This window comes from Neofelis nebulosa, chromosome 1, assembly GCF_028018385.1.
Source record: "Neofelis nebulosa isolate mNeoNeb1 chromosome 1, mNeoNeb1.pri, whole genome shotgun sequence".
Lineage (NCBI taxonomy): Eukaryota > Metazoa > Chordata > Mammalia > Carnivora > Felidae > Neofelis > Neofelis nebulosa.
Window position 1 is genome coordinate 25,881,029 of NC_080782.1, and position 19,150 is coordinate 25,900,178.

The 19,150-nt window shown below is 44.9% G+C and overlaps 1 protein-coding gene across 6 annotated transcripts in view; it reads left to right on the forward strand.

The window, feature by feature from the left end:
• PDZD2 (PDZ domain containing 2) overlaps positions 1–19,150 on the forward strand; it is a 366,979-nt gene that overhangs the window by 208,229 nt on the left and 139,600 nt on the right. The gene's annotated exons all lie outside the window — the stretch shown is intronic.

A 19,150-nucleotide genomic window follows, 5' to 3' on the forward strand; every position in this document is an offset into this window, starting at 1 on the left:
GAGTTGTTAGATTTGTTTTTAATATATAGTTTTAGCTCTTATATTTAGGTCTGTGATCCACTTTGTGTTAATTTATGTGGTGTGAAGGAAGGGGGGGGGGTGTCTGGCTTCGTTCCTTTTTCCTGTGAATTTCCAGTTGTTCCGGCCCCATTTGCTGAAAAGGATGGGAGAAAATATTTACAAATTAACCGAGAAGGGGACTGTATTCAGAAAATACAGACAAACTCTTACCACTCATAAGTCAAAATCAGAAAGTGTTAGGTAAGTTAAGGATGAAAAGAAGATAATTGGGAGAGGTAATGTCATTCTAATTAGTGAAAAATACACATTTTGAAATATTTTGTTATTTTTTTGAAGCAGGCTCCACACCCAATGTGAGGCTTGAACTCTCAATCCTGAGATATCAAGAGTAGTGTGCTCTACCAGCTGAGCCAGAAAGGTGCCCCCAGTTTTGAATATTTTATTTTTTAAAGTTTATTTTGAGAACGAGGAAACGCATGCACACAAGCTGGAGAGGGGTGGAAAAAGAGAGAGAGAGGATCCCAAACAGGCTGCATGTTGTCAGCACAAAGCCGGACATGGGGCTCAGTCCCACAAACCACGAGATCATGACCTAAACCAAAAGAGTCAAATGCTTAACCTACTGAGCCACCCAGGTGCCCCTTGAATATTTTAAAGCAGTGTTTAAGTGTGTCTGTTTTAGTGAGGCAAAATACAAATAAAACAAATCAGCAAAATAATAACCGATAAATCTTCATCATGCAATATTTATTCAGCACTGAGTTATGCCATTTCTTATAAGCTTAATTATTAATAGGACCATGCTACATCTTTCTATAAATTACAGACTGGTCAGGGTTAATGTAATGAAAACAGCCACAACTGTTAAAAATCCAGGAAAAGTTTATTTAGTTTCCAGTCCTTCATTTAAACATTTATTGAGTGGTTACTATGGGCAAGGCTGGTCATGGCTGACATCAGAAAATGTAATAGATTTTTTCTTCCCAGGGCCTTTTAACTGAACCAGTGTTTGTAAACATGCCAGTATATTTCCTGGAGAAAACAATGAATGCTGCTGTTAGCGTCACCTATGAGCTAAGATGCAGGAATTTGAGCCTAGAGAGTATAACTCAAGCTGTAGGTGATGAATGTTATTAGAAAGTACAGATAAAGAATTCTGGGCACAATTACACTGAATAAAGCTGAGGCGAGAAAAGAAGCAGCACATGCTAAATGTTGCTCCTCGTCTTTTAAATTAGCCTATAAAATTATACTAGTGAGTCTGCCTTTACCAAAGGGAGTAGGTCCAATGAGTGCTCCTCCCCCCCCCTTTTTTTTTCTTTTTTTTACTTTAGAGAAAGACACAGAGAGAGAATTAGCAGGGGGAGGGGCAGAGAGAGGGGGACAGAGGATCTGAAGCGGGCTCTGCATTGACAGCAGAGACCCCAACGCAGGGCTTGAACTCCCAGAACTCACAAGCCATGAGATCATGACCTGAGCCGAAGTTGGATGCCTAACCAACTGAGCCACCCAGGCACCCCTCCCCTTTTTTTTACTAATGGATGAAGGAATGCAGAGCAAACCTTCCTCCTACCTTGCAGGCGTTCTGCACCCAAACCCCAAGGATGCTGGGGCTGCTTTTCTTCCTCTCCTAACCAAGCTGGGTAGTGGAATCTTCATCTGTGTTTTGGCCTGTCTTTTCCTACTTTTGGGTTGAGTTGAGTTGAGTCTCACTGAAAGATGTTTGCATTTTCCAACCCAGCAGACGCCTAAACACCATTAAATATTACCCCATTCTGGTTTTCTGCATATTCTTCTTGGTCATAAATGTGTCATCTTTTTGTTTGTTTGTTTGAGAGAGAGAGCGTGCGTGGGCAGAGAGAAGGAGACACAGAATCTGAAGCAGGCTCCAGGCTCTGAGTTGTAAGCACAGAACCGTATGCGGAGCTCAGACTCACGAACAGTGAGATCATGACCTGAGCCGAAGTTGGACAGTTAACCGACTGAACCACCCAGGCGCCCCAGAAATGTGTCGTCTTGAGAGGGAGTTCACCTCCCTGTTGAGAGCTTCCCAGAGTAACAGCAGCGTTATTCAAATACTGTGTGCCTTCTGATGATGCTGAATTTGGCAGCATCAGTTCTCAACATTTTAGATGACTTGAAAGGCTTGGAACTCCCCAGTCAGAGCCTGGAGGAAATGGCCCATCTGCTAGAAGTAAACCTTTGTTGTTGGGGGGCCTGGGTGGCTCAGTCAGTTGATCCACTTGATCCGCTTCCGCTCAGGTCATGATCTTCTGGGTAGTGAGTTTGAGCCCCACATCGAACTTGCTGCTGTCAGAGTGGAGCCTGCTTCGGATCCTCTGTCCCTAACTCTCTCTGCTCCTCCCCAACTGGCACACTCTGTCTCAAAAATGAACGAACATTAAAAAAAAAAAAAAAAAAAAAAAAAAAAAAAAGGAGAAGAAGAAGTAACCTTTGTTACCAGGTTTTGGAAATGTAGGAAAGGTTTGACTATTGTTACCAAATATCTTTCCTCAGTACAGTTATACATCACTCCATTCTTTTATGTCCATCTTTTTTTTTCTTTCTTTCCAATTATTGGACTAACTTTAATGCTTCTTCCTGGTTCTTGAGAGAGAGAGAGAGAGAGAGAGAGAGAGAGAGAGAGAGAGAGTGTGTGTTGCTAAGTAGGAAATCAAGATAATTTTAACTGAGATTCCACACAAGTGAAATGTGCCTCATCTTACTGATGTCTTAATTAGTTTGGTTTTAGCAATGATTTGGGAAATCTATTAAGAGGCTGTTTACAATGTCTTGAACAGCAGGTTTGGATTTATTTTTCCACATTTGGATAGTCTGATACCCAATAAGAACTGTATTTAATTCTGTCTAAATTTTTGAGAACTGTAGAAACCAATTCTGGGTAGAATGCTTGGTTAGCAAGAGTTTGTAATCACATTCAAACAGAACTGAGGACAAACAAGGTCAACATAAAGGGGCTATTTTGTGAGAATAGATAGTTGTCTTTGTTGGCGGTTGAGTTATGATCCCCTCTTAGCACTTTAAGTGGCCTCATTTGTAACCCTTTGGATTCTCCTTCATACGTCATAAACATCATAAATGTTTGACAAGCCTTTCAAGGTTATTGTGTATCTCCTTCAAAAGAACCACTAAAACTACATGCTATGGAGTATCTGGCTAAATTCATCTCTCCATTTCCAGTGAAGCAGAGATAAGACCCCGTGAAATATAATCTTTTCTGTGTATCATGTTCCACGCTTTATGAATGCAGAAAATCTTATTATGTTCATTGGATTTTTTTATCCCCACCCCCAAGAAAATGAAGGCATAATGAAGGCATCTGATAAATACAGTTGGGGAACATCTTTATCCATTTTGAATGTTATGTATATTTAAGACACATGAAGATATTTTACATTTCCCTCCATTTTATTTTATTTTGCTTTGATGCTGCTTGTTTTTGTTTGAAATCTAAAAAAAAAAAAAACAAAACCAGGAATGGGGTTATAAGAGCACTAATTTAAGAGAGCAGGGACATATGGTTTAAGATGTTTCTTGATATCACTTTGAATTTTCTATGCTGGTGAAGGAGTAAGAACATTTTCTTTTACCATATATCATGGAATATAAGCCCCACACATAAGAAGATCTACAAAAAAGGCTTTTGGCCAACATAAATATACATGAAATAGTATATTTAGTACACTAATCATATAATATTCAGCATACCAATAATGTGTCAGTGTACCTGAAGTAGTCGTGTCTGTACCGTCTGTTTTATCAATTTAATTCACACATATTTAAAATCCCATTTAAAATGTAAATGATATATTAATTTCAAATATTCTTTCTCACACTCATATACTTTATAAAGCAAATTTGTTCAGACTCAGAGCCCCATTTTAAGTCCAAGAAGTCCATTTTTCAGAGTGTATCAGTCACCTTCATTTCCATCTTTACTATTTAAGAGACAGCAATTTTTATATCCACATACAGTGCTGTCACTGGACCTTTTCTCCAAGACCGCAAGAGTCCATTCGTGTAACCTTGGCACAGTTCTCCTACCCCTTCATCCTATAACTGAGAACACCTTGTATTTATGTGCATTTACTGTGTGCCAAAAACAGTCATAGGTGTTTACATGTATTATGCTCACTTACTCCTCAAAACAACCTATGAGAAAGATACCTTTATTATCTCATACTACTGTGGGAGTCAAGGTCTAGAGAGGTCAAGAAACTTGCTCAGAGTCACATAGCTCATGAAAGGCAGAGCCAGGATTCAAACCCAGCCATGGCGCCCACAGTTCATGCCTTTAACCACCATGCTACTTGGCTACAAAGAAATCCAGCACCGAAGTTGTGAGGTCATTTCCCCCCGGAATAGTTGTTAAATTCATTGTTGAATTTATTCTTCCCCTTTATTTTAAACCAGTTCTTACCTCTCTAAACATCTAAAATGTCATCAGTTGACCTGAGACCATTGTGTCTTCTCCAAATATAATTTGCCACCCAAATTAATTGAAAGGGAGATTCACAATATAACTGTTATAGACTCAAATATAAGACCTCTTTGTCTTTTTTGAGGATAATTTTAGGGAAAAATATAATCTTAGATTTTGACACAATAGATGTATTTCTCTATATTAACATGTAAGCCAAATCAGTTAGTGAAGGCTGGCGGCGGGTGGGGGTGCGGTGGGCAGCGGGTAGCTGTATTATTTCTGGTATAACTCCTGGTCCCTAGACCCTATATATTGGGCTGTTTACATACATTACCTAGTTTTACTCTCCCCACAACCCTATTAAGTAAATAGCATTGTTCCCATTTTGTAGATGAGTGAACTCAGGCTCCGAGAATATGAGAAACTTGCCCAGCAAATACAGAGATTAGGCAGTCATGTTGAGACTGTAGCTCACGTCCAGCCAGCACTGAAGCCTGTGCTCTGCAGATGATGCCGTGTGGCCTCACTGGGCACACGGCACTGGATGGAAAAGCCCTGACTTAGCGCATGTGGCACTGCCCTGCTCCCGCCAGCTGGCTTCCGCTGCCCTCCCTGCTCCCTGTCATCCCTCTGCTTTCTGCCTTGCTGAGCCCAGCAGGGCTTTTGGCTGCAAACAACAGAAATTCCTGTCGCTAGTTTAAGCAGAAAGGGATGCAGTAAAGGATGTTAGTTAGCAGGTGGCTCGTAGAACTTCCGGGAGGGACCAGCATCAGGCTCGGATGTTGCAGAGCCAGGACAAGAGCCAATCCGCACGGCGGGACTGTTCCAGCAGGAAAAGCCACAGCGCCCCGGCCCAGGACGTTAGGGAGAGGGCGCCAGAATCATGTGCCTCTGCAGGAGCGCTTAACCTCCACGAGGCTGCGGTCTCGGTGGGGGAACGCCGCCCACTTGTGCATCCAGGTCTGCTTGGTGGAAAGTAGCTTCCTAGGCCTGCACTCTGGCTGCAAGGGAATAGGAGAAATGAGGGCGATCCGATTTTCCACTAAATGGGGGTTGACAAGCCAAGATACATCTTCTGTGACACGTCACCCTGGTCCTAGCCCCAGCCTGGGCCGCAGCACGCCAAGATCAGATGAGTAGTGCTCATCCTCAGTACCTGGTGCCTCGTGGATCCAGAGGGACACTCGCATGCTCCTCTGAGTGCCGGGCCCCGTCTGCCCTGCTCTGCTGCTCTGGCTCGAGGTGGTACAGCTGAGCGTTGGGCTAACCTGAGGGTCCGTCCAGCGTGATGGCATTTTCCCAAGTTACGTTTTGATAGCAGAAGCCTTTCCTCTAGACTCCAGCATACTGGTTGAAGCCCACGCAGCGGGGTGCGTGGAGCGGAACCTTTCATTCCCACAAAGTGCCTCTCTTAAATCAGGACTTTCATCAGCTGGGTCCCATGTGCTGAGCACAAAGATAACAAAAGTAACAAGTGATGAAAGGGTTAGCATCTTTCTTCTTTATAAGAAATACACTGTATATACCTTTTCAGTCTTCAGGTTTCCAATTGCTTTTGAAAAAAGTAGCCAGTGGAGGCCCAAGGTCTGAAAATAATAGACTTGAGAGTAATATGTTGATTGGAAGAATAGTGTATAGAAGCGAAAGGAACACAAAACCCAAGAATTAGCTGATGGCCCTCTTATCAGTGGGGCTACGTCAGGCAAACATAATTGGTATTTCTGACTGGTGGTCTGTAAAACTGGATAAGATAACAAACATTGAGACTCTTAAGAGTCATTTTTAAAAAGGGGCAGGCAGGGGGAAGGCTCCTGGGTGGCTTGGTCGGTTGAGCCACCCACTTCAGCTCAGGTCATGATCTTTTGGTCTGTGAGTTCGAACCCCTCCTTCGGCTCTGTGCTGACAGCTTGGAGCCTGCTTCATATTTTGTGTCCCCCACTCCCACCCCCCCACGTCTCTCTCTCTCTCTGTCTCTCTGCATCTCTCGCTCTCCCTCCCCCCCTCAAAAATAAAATGAAACATTAAAAAAAAAGGTTCTAAAAGTTATTACAAGAATTACATGCTCAAACTCTGGACACGGTGTCTGGCACACAGTTTTTTAACCTTCTTGTCCTTTAAAGAAACCACAGTCACCCTGTGTGAGGCCATCCTCCCCACTCTGTGCTGCCAGCGTGGGTTTTGTCTTTCTTTGCTGGAAATTACATGGGTAGTTTCCATTATCAAATGAGTACACAGGTTGAAGTTGAAGGAACTCAAGGTGACTGGGGAAAACAAACCGAACCTTGCTTCAGCACCTGATTCACCGTGACTAGGGTTTAGAGCTTACACATCAGAGATAAAGTCATCAGGAAGGGTTCGTTCTCCAAGGCCATGTGATCCCAGAATTGAACAGCTAGGAAAATTCTCAGTTCAAGTGGCACATGCAGTTTCCAAAACATTAAAAATCTGGGAGTTTTGTAAATTGAAGTCACGGATGGCAAAAATCTCCACCATCCTTCCCAGTGATTCGTACTAAAGATTTTAGGAATAAAACACAAGGATCTCATTTTGAAAAGGCACATTTTGTAAGTGGGCGGTGCATGTCTCAGGGCACAACCGGGAAAATTTTTTGGAGGACAGATGTAAATATGAGAGTAACCCAAGGAAATCTGGCGCCATTGCTAATCTTGTGCTCTTAGGTGAAGAAACTGAAGCAATGATTGCGGGACAAAGGTGGTTTCATTCCAGCTGGAAAGCTCAGTTCAAATCGAGGCCACCTTGTGTAGGTACCACTCCCGGTGCAGAGCTGACATGGAAAGCTGGTGATGAAGCAAACCTGAACCCAGCCTCGCAGCCTCAGTAATTGTGACATGTGCTTGTAAGGGAGGTGGGGACAGCATAAAATATTTAGAGCAAGGCTGGCGGGGATTAGCATATACAGAGGTTGAGTTGAGCAAAATGTAGGACGTGGAGGAAGCCTTAAATGGTGAAAACGTGCCCAGTTGTCACGGGGAGAGATGCAAAGTTTGAGACATGAATTCCTGTTTGTTTTGAAAGCTCTACGGCGGCTTCACCAGACACCTTTACTTTCTCAGAACAGTTGTGTTAGATGTTTCCAGAACTGTGCAGTGATGCAAGGGAACATTGGGAAGAGATGTCCCCTACTCTCCCATTGCCTGTGCTCTAGTGAGGAAAATTACCATTTATTTGTAACATCCAGATTTTCTTAGATTATCCTCTCAAGCCCTGGCAAAGGAATTGATGAGCCTGTGCCCACGACAGTTGATCCTCTCTAGGGGCCCTGTGGCCTCCTCCAGATTTCATTCAGACTACCCAGTTAACTAGCCACAGACCTTCTGTGCTGGGTGGTGGTCCCTCAGAGGCAGCACGCCTCCTAGATGCATTGCTACTCATCCTCTGGGCACTTAGAGGACCATCCTTATCAGAGCCTTGTATCTGGATGTTTCCACCAAGAGGTGGGTGAACTCTCAAAACTAGCCCTGCTCTCTCCGAAGAGAAGGTTATTTCTGGGTTTGCCTGCAAACACTCTAAAGACTCATGAGCATGCCTTTTGATGTGTGTACAGGGCAGAGAGTTTCAAAGACCAAAGGATGAAGGATGTGTAAGAGAAAGGGAGCTCTGATCTGCATGTGTGAGTGAGTGTGTGTCTCTCTTGTCAATGTGCTCTTGCATAAGTATATGTTAATGGGTCAAAAAAATGTTTTTTGTTTCAACATTTAGCCTGCTTAGAAACAAATATTAGTCTCAGACAGGTTTTGGAAAAATAGAGCAAAGGACCAGGAGTAGGCAGACAGGTTAATGAGCTCTTGGCCCCTCTCTGAGCACAGTCCTGTTTTCACTCTGTCAGTGGGGAAAATTTCCTTTTTACAGGGAACCTTCAGACCAGTGCTTTGTTCAAAAACCCTTTATTGAGAGCCTCTTGCTTTTAAGAAGAATTTATTGGATGCTGATCTGGCAAGGGCTGTAGTCATCTCAACATCCATGTGTGGGGGCTGTTGTTGGGGGGGGGTGGGGCTCATATTTCTCCTGTTGTTTGCAAATGCTCATAAAATCTGAAGGCTGAATCCTGGGTAGGCAAACAACAGTTGAGGGGGGTTGTGCTGGAATTTTTTCATTTTTTTTTTCCCCTGGACGTTTTCTAGATGCAGTACACGGTGTTTACAAAAAGCCTTCCTCCATGGTTCATTCTAGAACAGGGCGTTGGTGTCCATGTTGGCAGCCATGTGTGCCCTGCTTGGACATATCTTCCTGCTGTCATTCAGAGACTATTGGTGTGTCTGAGTATTGGCTTCTCCACTCCAAGTGCGGTTGTATTGAATGGGAGAGTACCTTTGTGTGCCCTCAGCCAGCTTTGAGCCTGATTTCTCCTCCCACTGGGTTCCTGATTGCCTTGGAGCAAGAGGTGAATGAGTACACCTATGCCATTTTTGTGTGTCTACAAACCCAGGGCACTGGCTGTCCCAGCCCAGCAAACGAACCCTGTGAGGTAGGTGTGGTGGCATTCCTGTGCTTTCTGATACTTTCTGACAACTTCCTCCTTCAGGTGCACCTATTTTTAGACTGGGCTTGCCCCGATCTGAGTGTTAACTTTTGCAAAGCTGTGGCCTCCTGTATGTGTTCAGTGGTTTTTCTCAAGGACCCCTGGGTGTTCATTGCTTCCAACTCTTTGAAGGCCTTGTAATCTGCGAGGTGTCGCAAGTGCCGAAGCAAGTTTCCCGGCTGTCCCTGGGCAAGAGCATTTTGTTTGGCCAGAGATAAAACGTGGTGTCCAGATGCCGAAGGAAGGGAGGGAGCTCCAGGATTGATGGGGCAGTTTCCTTGAGGGTGAAATGGGATAGAGCTGTGAGCCTCCTATCAAAATCTGTCAGTATTTACTGAAGGTCCTGGTGCTAATTGTCACCATGATAGGGACAGCTCGTGTGTAACTGTTTATAAACTTAGTAGCAGTATTTGCAGACTTGGGAAGCATGTGGCTGGGAGCAAAGGTTGATGAAGACCGTCTTTACCACTTGAGGGAGGGTGGGGACACAGCGGCCTGTTGTGAAAGACAGAGGAAACCAGGTGGAGCTGGCAAGGAAGGTGGGGTCAGCCAGTTGAACAGTTTGGTGGCCACAGTCAGATGAGTTTGCGTTCGATCCAGGATTGGGACGCTTATGGCATTTAACACCTGGCACGTGGAGAATTTTGTAAACCTATAGCCAAGGAGGGCTAGAAAGGAAATAAGAAATACGGTCCCCCTCCACGTGAGGATGTACGGAAAGAACAGAGAAATTCTGACCGGGTTTCCCAAGAGCTCAGAGTGGAGGTGCCCATGAGGCTGAAGGGAGTACCTTGGGGAAAGGAGAGATGACAAGCTGAGTAAAAGGTTATTGGCACATTCAGTTGCAAATGTCAACACCCTACAGGTAACAGGGAACCAGCTTCAGTGAGCACACAGAGTTCCTGGGATTGAGAAGTTAAGTCAGGGAAAGAACCATCTGGAAATCATTTGCGGACATCATTCTGGGTACTTCAGAGTTCTCCCTCGAGACATATTATAGAGTCTATGGAAGGGACAAGGAAAGACAGCCGTGGCTCTCCTGGGAGTTCCAGGGGCTCTCAGGTAACCTTTCTTTTCAAGTAGCATAGCTAATCTAGTTCAGGCTTCTTCTTTAATTTTTAAAGTAGCCTTAATCATTACACTTCTTTTCTCTTCCATTTTTTCATCAAGTAAAAAGAAAAAAAAAAGGGACCTGACTCACGCCTATCCCGACAGGAAGTAATCTGGAAAAAAAAGATAGATGAAGCTCTCGCTCCTGAGAAGCAAAGTGCCACGCCCTTCCAAGTGGAAGCCTGGATCTTTTTGACAGAGCTCCAAGTGGGCGTTTTGTGTGGCTTTTCAGGGAAAACCCTGGGCAGCATGTGGTTCCCTCTTCGCTCCTCTTGTCAAGTAAGCGGTGGCTTGATTGGAGCTGGCATCCCCTTTGGGGGAACACTCAGCACCGACTCCTGGATCTTTTCACACTGCCCTTCACCGAGCCCTCTGCTTTCCCTTCCCAGTTTCCCCTTTGTCACTTTCAGTTAAGCCAGGAATGTTTGGAAGCAGGACAAGCCGTGTGTAATTCGGTTAGCAGAACAACTAAGAGGAGACTGAAATGCCAAGGACTAGGGGTAGAATGAGCGGGTCTCATACAGTGGTCACTGTAACCATAGTTCATTGAATGCCTGCTATGTGGTCGGCGCTGAGATGATCCCAGATACCACCATCTCTCTATTTTAGCGACGACTCTGAAAATGCATTGTACTTTTTCAGACGCGGAAGGCAAGGTGTTGAGGTCTGTTATTCTTCACGGAGCGAGTAAGCAGAGAAGGTTCTTAACCCGCCGTGGTCCAACCGAAGCTCCCTCTTTGCACAAAATGTGCTGTCCCTCCTAAGAGACTCTGTGACAAATGGGACATGTTAAGAAAACGGTGCCGGAGAGGAGAGAACAGAGGATTTAGGAAGGAAAGGAACAGGCAGACCTGGTTTGGTTGGCAACTTGGGGAAGTTCCTTAAACCGTGAGACGTAGTCTGTGCTCTCAGCCTGCAGTGCTCTGTGAAGCGTCCAGCCCCCCTTCGGCTCTCTGAAATCTGAGGTGTATGTCATGAAAAGTTGCAGCTAAAGTAATTTCTGAAGTTCTGGAGCCCAGTTTATTTTCTTTGGGAGTCTGATAGTCTACTTATTAGAATGTGAAGACCTTTTGTGAACCTTTTTTCCCTGAGGCTTAAAAATTACGCTCTCATTGGTCAGTGCTGGGAGGACCACACTATTCTTGGTTGAGTACAAGCCAAGGCATCGCCCTCCCGTGAGGTACTTGCAGTTTTGTGCTTTGGCTGCTGTTCTTACTGCCAGGGTTTTCATTGTTACGAAGTTAGGCAGGCACATTCTTGGGGCTTTTGTTTTTAAACTGTTTTAGATACGTTTAAGACCTGGAAGTCACCATCGCCTGATTCCCATGGGAAGTCTCCAATTATTTAGAGAAATTCTTCTTGTGGGAAAAAAAGGGGGGACGGGAAACAAATAACTAATTGTTTGGAGGCTCATAGAAAGAAATTTCCATGTATGACCCAGCTTCCTCACCGTTGCTTCTGAAAACTGTGGTTTTGTAAGTCAAGTTCCTACCCCCACAGAACCATGCATGATTCCAAGAGTAGATTCTTCCTGGTAAAGATGAGAAATACCTTAATGTACATTTGAGTCCAAACATGTCATTGAGTCTAATGTGGCTTTTGATGGGTTTCCTCCTCCAAGGGCTTCACCCACCCTTTCCTACTTGAATAAGAAAGACTCTAATAATATTTTTAATGTTTATTTCTTTTTGAGAGAGAGAGAGAGAGAGAGAAAGAGAGAGAGAGAGAGAGAGAGAAAGCGTGATTGAGCAGGGGAGGGGCAGAGAGAGAGGGAGACACAGAATCTGAAACGGGCTCTGGGCTTTGAGCTGTCAGCACAGAGCCCAACATAGGGCTCGAACCCACGAACCGCGAGATCATGACCTGAGCCAAAGTTGGATGCTTAACCGACTGAGCCACCCAGGTGCCTTAAAACTCTAATAATTTTTAATCATAATGTAGACTTGGTAAGCTTAGGGGACTGTATTTTTTTAACAGGAATTATTTTGAGATCTGAAAATTACAGACTGGGTGCAATAAACCTTTAAAACCCAAAGCACCACAGGGAACTCTGTTACCACTATTAAGCTTACAGAAGAGCCCAAGAAGACAGGGCAGGGGGCGGGGGAGGAGTTGACTAGTTATAGAAACTGCTTTTAAAAAAAAAAAATGTCCAGTTCCAACACGTTTCACCAGACCTTCTGAGGTGCACCTGCAGCCCTATCACATGATCACACGGTGTGGAGTGTTTTTGGAGTGTGCACTCTGATCCGGTGACCCAAGTGATGTAGCATCAGTGGCTTCCCTTGACCACTCAGCACCTCGGCAGGAGTCAAAATTAAGCTTAGTCTCTTGCTGCAGGAGAACACTACCCAGAACCCTGCTCTCTGCCCTGAGTCTTCTGTGTAACTCTACAGTCTATGTGTATTTGGGGCGCACCTGCCTCAGTGGGATTGTTAGGGAGTAACGAATCATCCGCGTCACCTTAAGTTTCTGAAAGCCAAGCGGATGGCAACACCTTCACTCTTGGATGATATCAGTGCAGTGAAAATAAAATACAGAAGGCTGGAGATTCCAAACCCTGCCCGCTGTTTTTATTTCCCCTGTGTGGCATTCTAGCGGACTTGTGACTGTGGCCTCTGTCATGCTTATCTGGTTCATACACACCTAGTGGCATGGGCAGCAATCTGATCCCAAACCTGGCTGGCAGTGGTCCTTTCCAGAATGCCTATTTAACAAGCCTGCCATTTGGCATGTTCTGCTCACCATGCCAGTGTGTCAGGTCGGGTGGGTCTGGCTGGAATGCAGTTGTCTCCAGAAGCCACATCTATGAGACGTAGCCCACTCTCTATTTATCTGGGAGAAGTGTGGAGCTGTGGGAAAAGCCAAGACCAAGAAGCTGACTTTAAGACTTTCTGTAAGACCCACTTCCTGTGGAAGTCACTCTTGATTACCCCGCCCATCATGACACCTCCCTGTGGGAATCCTGGAGCCCTGACTGCCTGTATCTGTCACTTCTCGTTCAGGACGAGTTGCATGGCAAGTGGTGGGAATCTTTTCGAATGAACAGGGTCTTGCCTGCCCAGCAAATTCACGTTGCATAGGTGCTTACAGGAGACCCTTATTAATTATTTGTCTGATTCTGGTCTTGAGGGGTAGCGAATCTTGTGGAAATCTTTGGGGAAATGTCTGCAGAGATGCTCACAGAAATTGATGTCTTAGAGAGCCCAAGGCCATGAGAGGCATTACAGAGAGGTGTCGAGCTGAAGGTGGCTGGTGACATTGGCTAAGGAAACTGCTTGTTCCCTGTGCTCAGCTGAGTGTGAGTTATCAACACTCATGGCTTGGTCCGTGGGGGTCCTCAGGTCTGGGGCAGGTTTCCCAGGAGTGAGTTCAAGTTATGATGGGGGTGGATTTAGCTTCCAAAAGTAAAAACGTCTCCATTTCTATGAAAGAAACTGCCTCAATTCAAAGGATTGATTGGACTGACAAGCCAGGATAGAAAGTGGGGACCAAGCACCACTCTTGTGGCTAAGACCAGTGGCTGGTTGGTCTAAGCAGTTTGTCCTTGGCTAGGGTCTGAGGAGGTACAAATGCCTTGAAGTCAGGGCATGGGCTGGTCCGCCTCTCTGTGGAGGAGTATGGCAAACGTGTCTCTGGTGGTGTGTGTCATAAATACTTTCTACTCCTCTGACGTTAGACTTTCCTTGTCCAAAATGATTGGTCCTTTCCTCCATCTGGGTGCAGAAGAGACACACTTTTCTTTTTGAATGGACTGACGTAATCCTCATCAATGGGCCTTGATTCTGTAAGGCTGGGCCTAAGAATCACGTGTCATTGTCCAAGATCCCAAGTCCTTGGGGCATGCCAGTGGGTACCTCCTATTCGATTGCAACCACTGACCATAGCATAGCTCTCATTTCCTCCCTCCATCTTTTCCTAAGACAGCTCCTTCCCAAAGAAAGCTGGGAAGTTTCAATGTGCCCACATTCCTGTAGATGTGGAGGCAAGTTATGAAGATGGGAAAAGCGGGAAGAGACCCATCCTGGCCTCAGAGATGGGGACGGAGTTAGGGGCAGCTGGAACTTTCCTGCACCCATGTGCAAGTTTAAACCAAAGAGTGCCCCATCTAGATGGAAGGGCAAATCAGATGGCCAAGGAGAATGCTGGAGAGTGTTTGAAAAGTCCTCAACACACTTGTTTGCTATTAATCAGCTATATTATAAAATGTGTGGGAGCTGTTTGATAAAGTAAGATCTGGATGCACTAGTTAAAGGGAGAGCTAGTCTGCAACACTTCTCAAACGTATTGGACCATGGAGCCCTTCTTCCACAGGGCATCTTCTCAAACTGGCACTTTGTTGAATGTATTTGTGGGAAAACTGGAGTAGGGTAATGAATTGTACAAAGAAAGAACCCTTGAGAAAAAAACATTCAAAAGGACAGTGAAACTGCTTTAAGGATCTGACATGAAGAGAGCTTTGTCCTGTTTTCCCATTTATTCGCTAGAATTTAGGGGAAGGTAGCACTCTGAAGGAAATACAAAAGGGAACTTTCTATTAAATGTTGATCCAGCACTTTCAATGGAGTAAGTGCCAGGGAAGTGAGCAGTCCTCGCCTCTGCTCACGAGCCTCGTAGAAGCTGCAGTGGTTCAGCTCAGGGTTTTTGGAATGTTGACTCTGAGTTCTTTAGGACAGAGATGGCTGCTCCAGTTTTCACCACCCCTGTTGCTCTTGCCTAACCTGCTTGTCTCATTCATGTAACTTTCTGCACCTGACAACATGCATGCTTGCAGCCCCAGAGTGGGAAGCCATTGTGGTAATAAATACAGTGTAATCCAACGCCGTAAGAACCCATATCCTCTGTTGTTTGTTGCAGAGGGCTGTCTTGCACATTGTCAGATGTTTAGCACTACCTCTACCCTTTAGATGTCAGTAGCAAGCCCTCCTCCTTCCCACAGGGCGTAAACTCTTGCCCTGTTGAAAAGCACTGGTATATGTGAGAAGCATAAACAGATGAAAAAGAGCAGTAGCCAGCGTGTTTCACGATGCAGGCAATGGGGCTAGATCAAGAGTAAAGATATTAAGACTTCATCCTTCGGGCGATGAGAAATTATTAGAGCGGTGAGAAATTATCAAGCAGATCTTACATACTTGCCAGTGGATGTCTCTGTGTGCAGGATAGATTGGAGGGGTAGACAACTGAGGAACAGAGAAGAGTTTGGAATGAAGACCCTAAACATGACAAAATACAGGGGAGGGGACAACGAAAGACGTACAAAGTGGAGCAGACGGGACCCAACCAACCACGAAGTGCGAAGGAAAGAGGGTGGTGGGTGGGGACTCGAATGCTGGGTGACCAGGGGTGGGCATTAATTAAAAGAGGGAATATAGGAGGATGGGCTGGTTTGAGGGAGAGCATGATGGTTTTTATTTCAGGGCACGCTGAGTGTGAGATGCTACCCGCCATGCAGGTGGAGCAGGGCAGGAGGCAGGCAGAGGTCTGGGTCTGAAGTTCTGGAAGAAGATGGAGATTGAGGAGCTAGAGGCTCTCACTTGGTTGTAGTTGCTTGGCAGTGGGGGTGTGACCCAGGGAGGCGGGGGGAGAGACGCTCATGCCCATTCTGGTCTCACCTGGTTGCTGGCAGGGAGGAGGCAAGTTGAGCATGGAGACTGAGAAGGGCTGATCAGAGAGCCAAAAGCCGCTCCATCCACCGGACTTTTGGTCTCAGATTCAATTGCAAAAACAAACAAAAACCAGTTCTGTATACAAGTAGGGACCAAAAAACCACGATGGTATCAGTGGGTGCTGCTGGAGTTGAGCGAGGTGAGAGGGGTGTGTGACCTCCACGAGAGCTGCCTTGGTGGCCAGGTTGGAAGGGAGCCAGCCGTTTGTTCACATTTCCAGGCCAGGGCTCTCCGTGCTTGAACAAGTCTGAGGGTGTTGCCCATCAGTACCGACATTATCCTCTCCCGTCACAGAATATAGAAACAAACTGAGCACATGGGTGGAGTTCACAACATTCTGGGGGATGGGGAAAAGAAAGGAGGCAATTTTAGTGCTTCCTGTTGTTGTCAAGTCATTTATGAATTGGCAAGGGGTAGTCTTTTCACTTTGTGGCTTTAATAATATGAAGCATGATAGTCATACGACTGGCCAAGGGGCAATTGCAGAGAAGATGCAGGTTCCATTAGCTTTATAAAAGTGTATGTAATATAGAATTTACCATGTTAGCTATTTTTTTTCCTTTTTTTTTTTTTTTAATGTTTTATTTTTGAGAGAGAGAGAGACCGTGCAGGGGAGGGGCAGAGAGAGGGGGGAACAGAGGATCCAAAGCAGGCTCTGAGCTGTCAGCACAGAGCCTGATGCAGGGCTTGAACTCATGAACCACGAGATCATGACCTGAGCCAAAGTTGGACGCTCAAGTGACTGAGCCACCTAGTTGCCCGCCATTTTAGCTGTTTTTAAGTATGCAGTTCTATGGCATTAGATGTGACCACATTGTTGTGTGACCACCACCACCATCTGTCTCCAGAACATCGTCTCTTGCAAAACTGAAACTCTGTACCCGTTAAACAGTAACTCTGTATTCTCCCCTCTCTCCAGCCCCTGGCATTCACCATTTTACTTTCTGTCCCTGTGAATCTGGTTACCCTTAGGTACCTGACATAAGAGGAATCAAGGGACATTTATCTTTCTGTGCCCGTTTTCTTCACTTAGCATAATGTCTTCGAGGTTCATCCCTGTCGTAGCATGCATCAGAATCTCCTCTTTAGGGCTGAGTAGTATTCCATTTTATGTATATACCACATTTTTTTAATCCATTAATTAGTCAATGGGCACTTGGGTTGCCTCGACCTTTTGGGAATTGCTGCTATAAATGTGGTTGTGTGTATAGTCATTTGTGTCCCTGCTTTCAATTCTGTGGGGTGTGTACCCAGAGTGTCCTTTGGCTTGTTGATTTCTTTCTCTGTTAGGGATTTCTGGAACATTCTCTAGCTCCCTGTCCTTCTGATGCTGCCTTTGTTTGTTACCCTTCTGCTTTTGCTCATGGGAGAGCCTTAGGTGTAAAAGTGAGAGAAGAAAGCAGAGCTCCAATTCTACCATGGGAGGTTTGACCCAAATCTCCTCTTCCCCAGAACCTTGGATGGTTAGATGTCTCTAATGGCCTGTGTATTTGTCTAGTACAGGCTGCATGGCTACTTCTGTGAGTAAATGTAACAGCAATTCCCCTTAAAGCAAAATTATATAATATATATTATCCACCCTTGGTTGAGAGAACAGGAGGCGGGCAGAATAACTGGTTTCACCATCGATTTTTGGCCATCTCACAAACTAACACTGCAGCGAATATAGGCAAACTTTACCTCTAAGACTGGTTGGTTATGGATCAAGAAAATTGTAACCTCCTTTTTTCCCCTCACTCCTTAAATTTTTTTTTAAAGAACAGAACCCCTCCTTTTAGCTTAAACTCAGAGCAAGTCCACTGTCCTGGAACTAGGGAGGTGAATCCCAGAAGGGCACCCATGTAATCAACCTTCAGGCTCCTGGTTGGCATGTGAAAACTGGAACCGGTCCAGGGTTCCCTTCTCGGGCTTAGAGACTAGGAACTGATCTTCCCATCAGTTCTTTTTGCCCTGCCAGTGACACATCATGTATTTACCAGTGACTTTGTGTCTTGCTTCTCTGGGTCTCCTCTGTAAAAAGCAGATCACCTACTTTTTTTCAAGGATGTGGTCTTACACTAGACTAGATGACTAGAACCCACTTGAAACATATGAAGATGTATAGCATTTTTTCTTAGGGGACATTGTAACCATCTAATTAAAGAAAGAAGCAGACTTTAAGTCTGGATCCTAAGTCATCAGCTTTTCAATATAGGGAAATTAAAAAGCAATTTTTTAAACTTAAGAACTTCCCCTGGTGATTGGGACTAGCTTTAGACAACACGAGGAAACATAGGAGGAAATCCATATTGGATAAAACTCTAAAATAAATGATGAGAGTGAAAACAGACCAACATTAACTCTAAACCCTGACCCGAGCATGCCTGCCAATGAGCAGAGGAATTGCTCCTTTCTCGTTCCTGACAAGAACAGCTACTAAAAGACTGTCAGTATTTTCATAATAACACATTCCCATTTTAATGGCTCTGTGCAAATTTTCATATCTACTCCGAAGCCATAGGGTTTTCAGGAACTGGTTGGTGGTACATGAACGACCCCTTTTGCTCCAGCTGCAGATAAGGTGAATTTTGTACGTAGTGGAAGTCATGATACATGTGTATTGGTTTGGGGGAGCCTATTTTTAAAAGTTCTATTTCCTGATAAAATCTTATCATCTTTGTAGCTGCCGACATTCCGGCTGGGTAAGTGTTCTCAGGAGCTGGTTCATAATCTCTATTTTTGCAAGTAGTGGTCCAGAATGGAAGATGCAAGTGTTGTCGGAGTAGGAAACTTATAGATTAGGGATCATCATGACAACGGCTCCTTTTTTTTCTTTTTTTACAAATGGTCTCTTACTGGGACACCTGGGTGGCTCAGTCAGTTAAGCGGGTTAAGCATCTGACTCTTGATTTTGGCTCAGGTCATGATCTCGTGGTTCGTGAGATCAAGCCCCACGTCGGACTCCGTGCTCTTGGCATGCAGCCTGCTTGGGACTCTCTTCTCCCTTTCTCTCTCTCTCTCTGCCCCTCCCGTTTCTCTCTCTCTCAAAATAAATAAACATTAAAACACACACACACACACACACACACACACACACACACACACACACAAATGGTCTTTTACTTACCAGTGGGCTTCTTTATAATATTATTTAAAGTCTCAGTTTTTATTCCCATTTAAATGCAGTAAGAAACCTGGCCTTTTAATAAGTGCAAAGTAAAATAGGTCACTGGGTGCTGTTTCTTCACTGATCATCCGGGCTTCACATTTTTAGTGTATTTTTGTTGTCTCGTGCCTGAAATCTTCAGGGTATTTCAGGTTGTGGCATCTGCATACTGATGCTCTTACAACTCCATCACCAAGGTGTGGGTCCTTTGTGGATGGAAGTCT